Consider the following 12,384-nt stretch of genomic DNA (forward strand, 5'->3'; position numbering starts at 1 on the left):
TATTGGGATTCCAGGTTTTAGAGACAGAAGAGGAGTATAGGATGTCTCCGGCAGTATCATTTGATTTACTTACCGTCAACAATATTTTGTCAGTAGAGTGTAGTGGTCTTTTGGGACTGAAGAGTTAAGGAATATTCTTTAGACACGGGCATTTGTTTGGGTCATATATGACCTTATGTGTTGTGAGAAACTGTGAGCAGGTTAAATAACGTTTTAATTCCAGCCACTGAAGTCACTTTACTGTGAGGTATTGATATGTCCTATAATGACGTCTGGCAGCAAATTTTGCAATTTTATTATACTCAGATCAAGTAAGGAGGGTTGATTGGATTGTAAATTGATAAGTATGATAGCTGCGTACAGGAGACTAAAGACGAGAGGAGATGAGGCAATGCTTATCGTAGCCTGCTCTGTTAGGCAGGGTTTAGCTCTGTAGAGGGCTCCTAATTTTTGATGGGTTTTCTTTACAGCCTGTTTTATTTGGTGGTAGAATTTTAGGTTTTCATCATGGTAACCCCTAGTAGTTTGATGGGGGTTACCACTTCTACTTAGGTATTGTTTGATGATAGAACTGAGAAAGAAATTTTTTGGTCAGATAGTTGTTTAGGGATGAATAAGGTAAGTTTGGAATTTTGGGGGGTTTAGAAGGAGCTGAGTCAGTTACCCAAGCCTCAATCTGTGAGATATCCTCTTGGGTGTATTGCTGTAGTTTAACCATGTTTTTGTCATAACAGATGATTGTGGAATTGTCCGTGCATTGGATAATGGTTGTTTGTTTGGTTGCTAATTGCAGGTCATTAATTAGTATATTAAAACATTGTGGAGCTAATGTAGAGTCTTAAGGGACTCCCAGGGCTACTGGGAGAAAGGAAGAGATGTTTTGCTACTTCACAGCTTGTTGTCTGTTTGACAGGTAACTGTTAGAACCAAAATAGTGGAAGTTTATCAAGGCCTAGAGAAGACAATCTTGTACAGTAATGTTTGGTGTGACACCATGTTGAAAGCTTTGGACAGATGAAGAAATATGGAAGAGACAATGTTATTGTTGTTTCTGCTTTGATTTACTGCTTTAACAAAGTTTATTAGTGCACTGGTGGGGTCTATATTGCGACATTGAACGCTTAAAACAGCGAACGATGTTACATCGACACATTTTCAGCGAAAGCTGAAAATGTCGAATCCATAGAACAGCGATTTATTTCCTAGGGAAAGAAATCGCTGTTCCAACCCCTGCAAAAAAAAAAAACATTACACACTTCCAAACACATACACACATACCCAATCCTAATTATACCCCCCCAAAAAACAGTAAACTATATACACATATGCACATAACCCAAACATACAGTTAACGAAAAAAAAACAGTAAACATTTTAAACCATATGCAGTTACCTTAACCCGCACCCTAACCCTAAGGTCAGTAACTCTCACACATTTACATAAACAGCTCCAAACACATGCACACTTACCGTAACCCTACTTCTACCCCCACCAAAACATAAGTAAACAACTGAAAACACATACACACGTAACTCAACCATACATTTAACACAAAATATAAAACAGTAAACACTTTCATACATATGCACTTACCTTAACCCGCACCCTAACCCTAAGGTCAGTAACTGTTGTACAATCACGCTCGGGAGCTATACCGGACAAGGGACCACACTACACTTCAAAACACGGCAAAACAACAAAGCGGTCAAGCAACTTTCTTCCCAGGGAAAGAATTCACTGAACAGCCACTTCACTGTTTTGCCTGTTCGCTCTACATGTGTCGACGAAAACACATTCGACATAATGCATTTTCATTGTACTCATAGGAACCCCACTGGTGCTGTGATGTGAATGGAAACCATTCTGTGTAGGGGAGAGTAGTGAGCTTGTAGGAGAAAGTAGTCAGTTTTTAATAATGTAAGTAAAAACTTGGTATTGTATACACTTTTCACGTATTTTAGACAGAAGAGATAGGATGTCTATGGGCCTATAATTGGACAGGTCAGTGGAGTTTCTACCCTTATGTAAGGAAAATATGCAGGATTTTTTCCACAGAGTGGGAACATAGCTTTCCTTGATATATCAGTTTTCTAAGATGTACACAGGGTATGCCAGAGCATCTTAAGCTATTTTGATGTATTCTGCTGATAAGTTGTCGGGGGCAAGTGTGGTAGATTTCAAAGTTTTAAGTAGTTTTCTGATAGTGAATGTTGGGATAGGTTGAAGTTTGAGAGTTTGGGAATGAGCTGTGGGGTCTGGAGGTGTTATACCGGTTGTAGAAGATTGTGGGTAAGAGAGACAGGCAACTGGATTTACAAAGTGTGAGTTAAATTGCTTAGCAAAGGAGTCTCCTGGCTCATCAGTTTTGGGGCTAGGATCATGTGGGCTGGATTTAAAAGTTTGATGGTTGACCAGAACATTTATTTATTTATTTAACATTTGTTTACTGGGAATGTCCTACTGGGACAGAGTCCATTTTCAGTGGAGACCTGAGGAGAAATGCTCCAGACGCATGTCTTTGGAATGTAGGAGGAAACCAGAGCACCTGGAGGAAACTCATGCAAATGCAGGGAGGACATGCAGACTCTGCACAGATGGCACCCCAGCCGAGAATCAAACTAATATCTTAGGGTTGTTCTGATTTACTATTCGTAATTCTATATAGTAGTTTTGTTTGGGGTTTTTTTTGTTTTTTTTTGTTAGATTGGATTTTGGTTTTAGTAATATTTCTAATTTGATTGCATTTCTGTTTGTTGGTATCAGTACTGGATTTTTTTTCCAGGTTCTCCTTGCCTTTCATGAGCTGTTTAATTTCCTTTTCTAGGAAGGTGGGTTTGATTTAATTATTTTGGTTCTTAAGGGTGCAGCCTTATTTAGTATTTTTAGAAATGCTGGGTTAAATACTGCTACTGCTTCATCTAAAACTGACTGCGTTTAGCACCTCCCAGTTTATTAATTTTAAGTTTGTAATAGAAGTGTCTATGATGAAGGTGAAGACGTTGCGAGCAAGGTTGTAGTGATTGTTGTTTTTGGTTATGAATGTGCTCTAATACTGCATGAATAGGCAGGTGGTCACTAAGGGTGTCAGAAATAGTATTGACATAGTTTATTTTGTATAGTTTATTTGTAAGGATCGAATCAAAGATGGAATCCCTTTAGGTGGATTTTTTGAATCTGGTAGAAGTAGAGATGAGTTGGGTAAGCCCATATAAGTTTATAGCATTTGTAGGGTTTTCTTTATCTATGGCCTGCCAATCAATATTCATGTCTCCTAATATGGTTTCTTGAGAGATATTGGTTGACTTCCAGGAGAGAGAAATTCTTGAGCAGCATTTATGTTATTACCAGGGGGGTATGTAGCCATCTATCAGGCAGAAGTTCTTGTGGGTGTTCATTTTGAGAGAAGGTACAAGTATTTTGGCATTTTGACATGGGGAAGGGTTTTATGGGTGTAGGGAGATAATGGCGTTACTTTTGTAGATGATGGCTATCCTGCCCCTTTTTGTATGAGTCCTGCCTAGTCTTAGAATATTGTATCCAGGCTGTAATATCTCATTATCCTTTATATCGTGTGAGCCAGGATTCAGTGACGACTGCTATGTCTAGACTGTAATATGCTCTCCAGGCATGTAATTCTGGCAATTTGTTATGAATACTTCTGAGGTTACTTGAAAAGAGGTTAAGGCCAAAGAGCTGTTCTAGCAGTGGTTATTAAGCAGGGTTATTTTGGAGGTTAGTGGAATTTCTGTGTTTAGAATACTTGTTTTGGGTATGGATTAGTGTGGATATCAACAGAATATTTTAGATACAGTAAAAAGAAGGTATGGGGTGGGATTGCTCACTTTTCAGCATGGGTATGATGACTAGTTCATGCAGGGAGGAGTTTTAGTACAGGTACCTATTCTTAAAAAGGCTCAATATTTGATGTATTGTAAAGGGAGTGTGCAATAATGAAGCTGTGTTAATGGGGAGTGAATGGCAATATGGTGTCGACTGAGATAGCTTTTAGGTAGGGGATATTGGTAGGATGTAAATTGGGTTAAGTATACGGGAGGAAAAAAGTATGAGTAAGTGAGGGAACCGCATATCCAAGAGGAGCGTTGTAGTGTTGTAAAAAAGAGCTCATTGTTCCCCTCTACTCGACACTCATTAGACCCATTATAGAGTACAACGCCCCTTTTGGAATGTACCTCACAAGACATCTGCAGCAGCTGGAAAGGCCACAGAAGTAACTCACAAAGAGGATTACTGGCCTCAAACAGATGCCCTACACTGACCATCTCAAAAAACTCCAGCTTTACTCAGTAGCATATCGCCTACTCCGAGGTGATTTCTGCCTAACATATAAAGCTATGTCAAACCCAGAGCTGTTGGACATGCTACACCTAAAGAAATCCCAATCCCTCCAAGTTACATGGTCTAGGGACCTAAACCTTGTCACCACAATGAACAGGACATGCTGGAGGGATAGATTCCTGCCCCAGCGACTTCCCATACTCTGGAACAGGCTACCCATCTATGTCAAGCAAAGGTCTTCATTAGCACTCTTCAAGAAAAATCTTGATGAGTGTATGGGAAATAGGAAATACACCTCAGGGATCACTTCTGTGTGTCTGCTCGACAGTGGCACAGGAAAATAACTTTCTTGGGTGGTGTATGCCAGGGAACCTTGTTGGCTAGGCTTACGTAGGCCCTTGGGCCGATAGCCTAGTACCTACCTATCTAGAGTGACAAATTAAGTAGGAAGGTAAAAGAAGTATAAAACAGTAGAAAGGAATAGGAAAAGTGAAAAGGCAGTATGGAAACAGAAGGGGACAAAATATAGAGATGGATGAAAGATGAGATGGCAGTGGTATATTTGAGAAGAGCTTTAGTGTGGAGTTGGTGTACTCAGTTTTCAATGGTGAACAGAGCGGGTTTCCCTTCCCTCTAGACAACTGACTGGAGAGGTGTTAGACAAGGGAGCAATAATCAATAGTAACCAATAATAGCAGACAAAGTTCTTTGTTTTGAACTGGAAAAATGTTTATAAATAATTTACATAAAAGTATTGTCTTCAGATAGATGTTCCAACTGCGAACTTTACTGTTACATAAATTATGGAGCTATTTACTTGCTGGAAAATGTATACAGAACAATAAAAATAAAAACATACTTTTTTATCTTAGGATGAGAGCTCTGAGTTTATGGTGACCCACGCACAGATACTGGCTCAGAACTTATTTTATTTATTTATTTTACATTTGTTTACCGGGATAGTCCGACTGGGCTAGTAGCCCATTTTCAGCGGAGGCCCGGGGAGAAAAGCCCCAAAGATAGTTACATACATAGTAGATAGATTGTACAAGCAAGATATAAACATTTACAAGGTAGATATAAACATTTAAAACTCATAATAAAATGAAACATGGCGAAATTAGATTAAAAAAATAGCAATATAGCTAAACATTATTATCAATCATATACACATATAACATAACATAATACTAGGAAAAAAAATCCGTTACTATATGGCAACCTGGTAGTACAGTGGGAAGTGAAATAAGAAAGAGGAGTTTAGCCAGGTGTAATACAGGTGCAGAGCCAGTTATTAAGGAAGTGTTGTCTGAGTAGTTGTTTAAACATGAAGTTGGTGGGGGTAGTGAGTATGTATTCTGGGACTGAGTTCCAGGTTTTTGCAATGTGATTAGCAAATAGAGAGTCACCAAATGAGTTGTAAGATTTATGTGTTTGTAGAAGTAGTTTGTTGGATGTTCGGAGTGTATGTGATGCGTGGTAGGGTTGGACAAGATTTATTAGTGAAGGACAGGTATCTGGTTGAAAAATGATGTTATGAGCAATTGTCAGTTGAGAAGTCCTTGGTCAATTGTGATTGTTTCTTAACACATACTTGTCTTGCTTTGTGATTGTTTCCAGCCCCTCATACAAGAACCTAACAGGGTCTCTACCCGCTTTGCTCCCCACCCTGCCCCCTATTTCCTCCCGCCCCCAGTGGTCACACCTTTATTGCACTCAAACCCCTCCCATCTTTCAAATAGCCAACCACAGCGCTAACCCAACACTACCTCCTCCATATTCCCTCTACTATCACACCTCCTCAACTGACATGTACAAGAATACCTTTCCTTTGCTCACTGCATGCACTCTCCTTGCATATCTTACATCCTACCAGAAGCTCCATCATTCCCCCACTCAACCACTACCACTGTACTACTACTCACACCACCACTCATGTCTCACCCTCACTCAGCTCCCCTCCCACCAACTCAAGAACCATCCCTATGCAGCCCCCACATATTCTACCAACTATATTACTCAAACATAAAGCATCCCTACAACTTAACATAGTAACCCTCCCACCATACCTATTACCCACAGAGCACAATCATAAAGTTTCCCTTATAAACAAACACATTCAAAAACTGAGAAAACTAATAACCTCATGCATATCAAAACTAGCCCTAAGTGGAGACATCCACCCCAACCCTGGCCCTACCATCTCCAACCCCAATCCTCATAATCAGACTAGAAACCACAACTTCTCCCATATTACAGCCAATAGAAAGCCAAGTGACTTCCTTCTACTAAGCCTAAATATTAGAAGTATATCCAACAAAGTCCATGAACACCATGCCACCATAGACTTATACTCCCCAGATATAGTCATCCTGACAGAAACCTGGCTAAAACCTCACATTACCAGTGAGCAAATACTGCCTACAGGTTACGGCATACTAAGAGTAGACCGGCTAAACAAAAAAGGAGGTGGTGTAGCTATAATATTTAAACAGCATCTAAACATACAGATCTTAAAATCATCAGCTCCACAAATAGGCAATGAAGAAATAATATATACCAACCTCAAAATTAACCAAAACAAAACCATCAACATAATTGGATGCTACTTCCCACCTGGCCAAAACATCCCTCCACTAGAAAACCTCCTCAGCTGGTCTACCCACCATCTCCCCCAAGAAACTATCATCGTAGGTGATTTCAATATTGACTGGCAATCCTGTTCTGGCAACAATCCAACCCATCATGTACACTTTCATGGCTTCACCCAACTAGTCCAGTCACCAACAAGGATAAATAAAAATTCCAGCAAGCACACTACCCTGGATTGGATACTAGTCAGTAAGAACCCCCAGTCATATATAACAGGCTGCTTATCAGATAGCCTCAGTGATCACTCCCCTACATTCCTACTCAAAAAATACCTGCACCAAGCTAAACCTGTCATCTATCGTCAAATACGTAAAAAAATAAACTTTAACCCACTCACATTAATCTCATCCCTCAAAGAATGTAACTGGCATGCTCTAAAGTACCTGAGTCTAGATGACACAGTTGAATTTTTTAATACTACCTTCCTGAACATCCTTAATTACCATGCCCCCATAAGATTTTCCAGAACCAAAGCACAACACTCCCCATGGCTACAGAAAACCACTAAGTCAGAAATGAAAAACAGGGATAAAGCCTGGGAGCACTGGGACAAAACCAAAACCCCCGCAGCTAGACAGAAATTCCTAGAACTACGCAATAGAGTCAAAAAGCTAATAAAACGGGACAAATTCCAATACTACCAGTCTGCCCTAGACTCCTCACAACACAGCCCCAAACAATTCTGGTCCTCCATAAACTCCATCCTCCACCCAGGTAAAGTCAGTACCCCTCCTCCTAACATCCCTCACTCCTCAGAAAATATTGCTACCTCATTCAACACACACTTCACCCAAACCATACTATCACTAGCTAGACAACACAACCCCCCTCCCCTCCAACCCACACCTTCAACTAGTAATCTCCCCACTGCCTTCTCTTTTTCTCCTGTATCTACCTCCAACATAAAAAACTCTTAACTAAACTTAAACCCACCAAATTAGCAGCAGACAACCTCCCAAGTGAATACCTACAAATCGCAGCTGATGCTCTGGCCTACCCAGTATCCATCTTGATTAACCGATCTCTGTCAGAAAGTTACATTCCCACATTGTGGAAAGTCTCACATATAATTCCCCTCCACAAAGGCGGACCCTCTGCAGAACTAACCAGTTACCACCCCATAGCTATTCTCTCTCCACTCTCCAAAATACTAGAGAGATGCATACACTCTCAGGTCTCACACTACCTTCTTACTAACAACCTCCTTTCCAGTACTCAGCATGGTTTCCGACCAAACCATAGCACCACCACTGCCTTACTCTCCTTTACTAACACTATCCTTCAGCATAAAACAATGGCTATCTCTCCTCTGCTACTTTCCTAGACCTATCTAAAGCATTTGACATGGTCCCGCACAAACAACTTATCTCTGTCCTCAATAACCTATCCTTCTCACAATCAGTCACCAACTGGTTTCAGAGTTAGCTGTCTGACCGCCAACAATCCGTTGTATGGCAGAATGACATATCTCCCCAACTACCTGTCTCCATAGGGGTTCCCCAAGGATCCATCCTTGAACCCCTACTTTTCTCTGTTTACACTAATAATCAAGCCTCTACCACCAAACATGGCACACTCATCCAATACGCAGATGACTCAACCATCATCTGCTCAGCCCAGTCCCTACCCAAACTGCAAAAAGTCACACAGGAAGCCTTTTCCTCTGTTGAAACATGGTTATCCAATGCCCAATTAATACTCAACCCAAACAAAACTAAACTACTCATCTTCCAACCCACCAAACATACTCAAAACAACTCTCACTTTAACATCACAGCAAAAGACACCACCACTATATACTCAACTGAACACACCAAATTGCTAGGAGTGGAAATAGACAATAAACTAAAATTTGATATTCACATATCCATGACCATAAAAAAAGTCCACAAAAAACTAGGAGCATTATACAGAAATAAACAATTTCTCACCAAAGCAGCAAAGATTTCAATAGCAAATTCCCACCTTATCTCCACCCTACTTTATGCCTCTCCAGTATATACCAACCTAAGGCAATGTGATCTAAACAAGCTAGAGACCTACTACAACAAAATCGCCAAATAAGCCACAGGGGGATCCTACCATAGTCACCACTGTCTCTCACTTGCTGAACTGGGCTGGCTTGAACTCCCTCACCTCCTTCAGTGGTATCAACTCTCACTCGCCCACAAACTAGTAAACCATCCACTAAATGTCCCATCCCTCCAGAATCTACTCCAACCCTATCGCACCACCAGACCACTAAGATCCAGCAACAAAAATCACTTGCAGATCACTAAAGCCAATAACTCTGCTGGTGAAGCACTATTCTCTTGCGCCATATCCAAATTATGGAACTCACTCCCACCCACAATTACCTCCGTACCATCATGCACCAACTTCAAAACTTTATTAAAAGCGCACCTAAAAACATGCTGGCTATGCCCTTGCAACTCACACTCTAATATCATCCACCCCATCCAACTACTACCTTTCTTTCACCTCCACTAACTACCTTGATGATAGCAAGCTCAGATGCTCATAAGCCTAGTACTTATTATACAGCAGGAACTTCTCATTGTTACATTTGTTAATGCCTGTTATGTACTTCACAGATAAAGATTCTACTTGTCTACTGATGTACTATGTTCTTCATCTGTAAATATGTTATAAGTAATTTCTATGTAAATTGTTAATCGCTATGTAATCCAATGTAACTACTGTCTGTTTATTTTACTGTGGAGCTTTTCTCCCCGGGCCTCCGCTGAAAATGGACTCACGTCCAGTCGGACACTCCCGGTCAACAAATTTAAATAAATAAATAAGTGTTAGAAGATGTGGGATTTGCCTGCAATTCTAAATTTGGGGATTTTAATTTTAAATGAGGGAAAAGGTTTAAAATTTGGGGAGAAGTTGAGTTTGGCAAGCCATTTTATGAAAGGGGGTGTTAGCATTGGGCCAACTTTATAGTATTTTTTGATTTTAAGGGTGTGTTTTCTCTTTGGCACTTTGGATTTTAAGTTTGGACGTGGTTTATTTGGTGATAAAAGTTGGGGGGGAAAAAGGGCAGTTTTATTTTGTTAAAAAATGTTTGTTTTGTTTGGGGGTTTGATAGGGCCCCCAAATGTTTTTTGAGGGGGTTTTGGGGTTTTTTAAATTAGTTTGGATGGGGGGGTGCAAAATATGTAAGTAAGATTTGCAAGTACTGAGGGGGGGGGAAAATAGTAAAGTGAAGAAGAGTAAGGGGAAGCCCTTTTACACCAATTAAAGGTAGGGAGGGGATAAGAAGCCCCTTTAACAGTTTGTGAATTGATGGACTGTCAAAGGCTACTGGAAAAAAATTGAAGACAAGTATTGTGTTTTTGATGGAAAATGTAAACTTTAGAATGTTAAAAATATGGCAAGGGTTTTTTGTTTTTTTGGGGTAGGTATTTTAAATTTGAAGGTGGGGTTTTTTTTCAAAATTTTTGTTGGGGGGTAAATTTTTTGAGTGGAAAATTGGGGGGTCCTTTTTTTTTTGCAAAAGAATATAAAACTTCTTTGTTGGTTTTAAACTGTAGGGTTCCTTTAGAAAATGATGATTTTAGATTTTAATCGTTTAGGTAAAATAAAAATTTATGGGAAAAAGGAAAAAGGTGGTAAGAAGAAAAATTTTTTAGTTGATGAAAAAGAGTGGTTTTGGTTTTAAAAAAGTTTTTAGATTAGGGATGGGTTTAAAAAAGAAGGTGGGGATGGGTAAGAAAGTGGGTGATTGAAGTGGTTATGTTATTTAGAAGGGTGGGGGTTTGAGAAAGTGTGTTAATTTGGCTGCAAGATTTTCTTTTGTTATTAAAAGGGGGGGGTTTGGAGGGGAAATTATTTTGGCCTCCCGAAATTTTTGGATTTTTATTTGTGTTTATTGAGGAGACAAAATTTTTTTTGGGGTTTATTTTTGGGGAAAATTTTTTCTGATGTAATATCGGGGAAAAGGTTTTAGTGGATTTTGCTTTGTAGTTTATTTTTTGTTTTTGTTTAAGTTTCTTTTGGGTTAACCAAAAGGAAGTGCATTTTAAGGTTAAATTTGGTAAAAAAGGAATTAAAGATACAAGGATTTTGAGGGAATGTATAATTCATTTTGTTTGGGGGTTAAAAATTGCGAAAAGTTTTTTTTTTTAATTTTTTTATAAACATTTTGAGAAGTTTTTTTTTGATTGGTGGTGGGGGGGTTCACTAAATAATTGGGGGAAAGCTTGGGGCAAATCTGGGGGTTAAAAGAACCCCTTTGTTTAAGTTTGTTTTAAAGTTGAATCATGGGGTCGTTAATAGCCAAATAGGGTTTTAAAATTTTTAATGTAACATGAGGTCCGTCTTTAAACATCTAAGATTAATTTTTTTGAAAAAAAATCCCCTCTTAAGGGCCCCTGGGGCTTGTCTTCCCCCCCTAAAACCCTTTTAATACAACGTCCCCCTTTACACTTTTCTTTTTTGAAACAGCGTTAACTTTGCCAACAACCCCCAAGTTTAACTGGGGAATTTTCTTCTTTAAAAAAATCATCCGGGTCTGTGCTGAAACAGCAAAAACCAACTACCGGACCAAACACCCCCAAAACCCCAACAAACCCCCCCCCCCCCACCCCACCCCACAAAACAACACAACAAAAAACAACACAACTCTTCCATTTCCTTTTCCCTTTTTAAATGGTAAATGACTACGTTGGTTTTTAAATGGAAAGTCCTAACAATTATCCTGTTTTTCCATAGAAAGGGAAGGGAAAGCTTGTTTTAACACCTTGGTCAATTTGGGGTTTTTTTAAAAAAATTACTTTGCGGCCATTTAAAAACAAAAACCCTTCACACCTTTTTCATTAAGAAACCCGTTAATAAAAAAACCTTAGGACCATTTTTAAAATCAAACCCCCCTTGCACTACAGGGGTTTAACAAAACCCGCTATTTTTCCCGCCCCCTAAAACAAATAAAATCCTCCAGCCCAAAAAACACTACCCCCTCCCCCCCTCCCCTATTTTAATTTCCCCCCTTTATTACACCCCAAAATCCTTCCAATGCCCCCCTCCCCCTACCTCCTCCCCCATCATCCCCTCCCAAATAACATGTACAACATTACCCTCATGCTCACCTCCTTGCTTCTTCACCACCAAACTCCATCACCCCACCCAAACCCCACCACTTATACTACTACATCCCACCATGTTCCCCTCCCACTCCTCCCCCCAATCAAAATCCCTATACCCCCCCCCAAATTTTAAACTAATTTTAACTAAAAAATCCCCCAAAATTTCTAGTAACCCCCCCCCCAACCTTTCCCACAACCAACAAAATTTTCCCATAAACAAAAAATTAAAACAAAAACTTCCTATCAACAAAAAGCCCAAGTGGGGCTCCCCCCAATGGAATTCCCCAACCCCCCTCCCATAATCAATGAAAACCCCAAAAGCTCCCAAAAACACCAAAGAAACCG

The 12,384-nt window shown here is 39.7% G+C and overlaps 1 pseudogene; it reads right to left on the reverse strand.

The window, feature by feature from the left end:
* LOC122807964 overlaps nt 1-12,071 on the reverse strand; it is a 78,469-nt pseudogene extending 66,398 nt beyond the window's left edge.
* Between the last annotated feature and the right edge of the window lie 313 nt (nt 12,072-12,384).

Source organism: Protopterus annectens, chromosome 8.part0, assembly GCF_019279795.1.
Source record: "Protopterus annectens isolate FY-2018-M chromosome 8.part0, PAN1.0, whole genome shotgun sequence".
Lineage (NCBI taxonomy): Eukaryota > Metazoa > Chordata > Ceratodontiformes > Protopteridae > Protopterus > Protopterus annectens.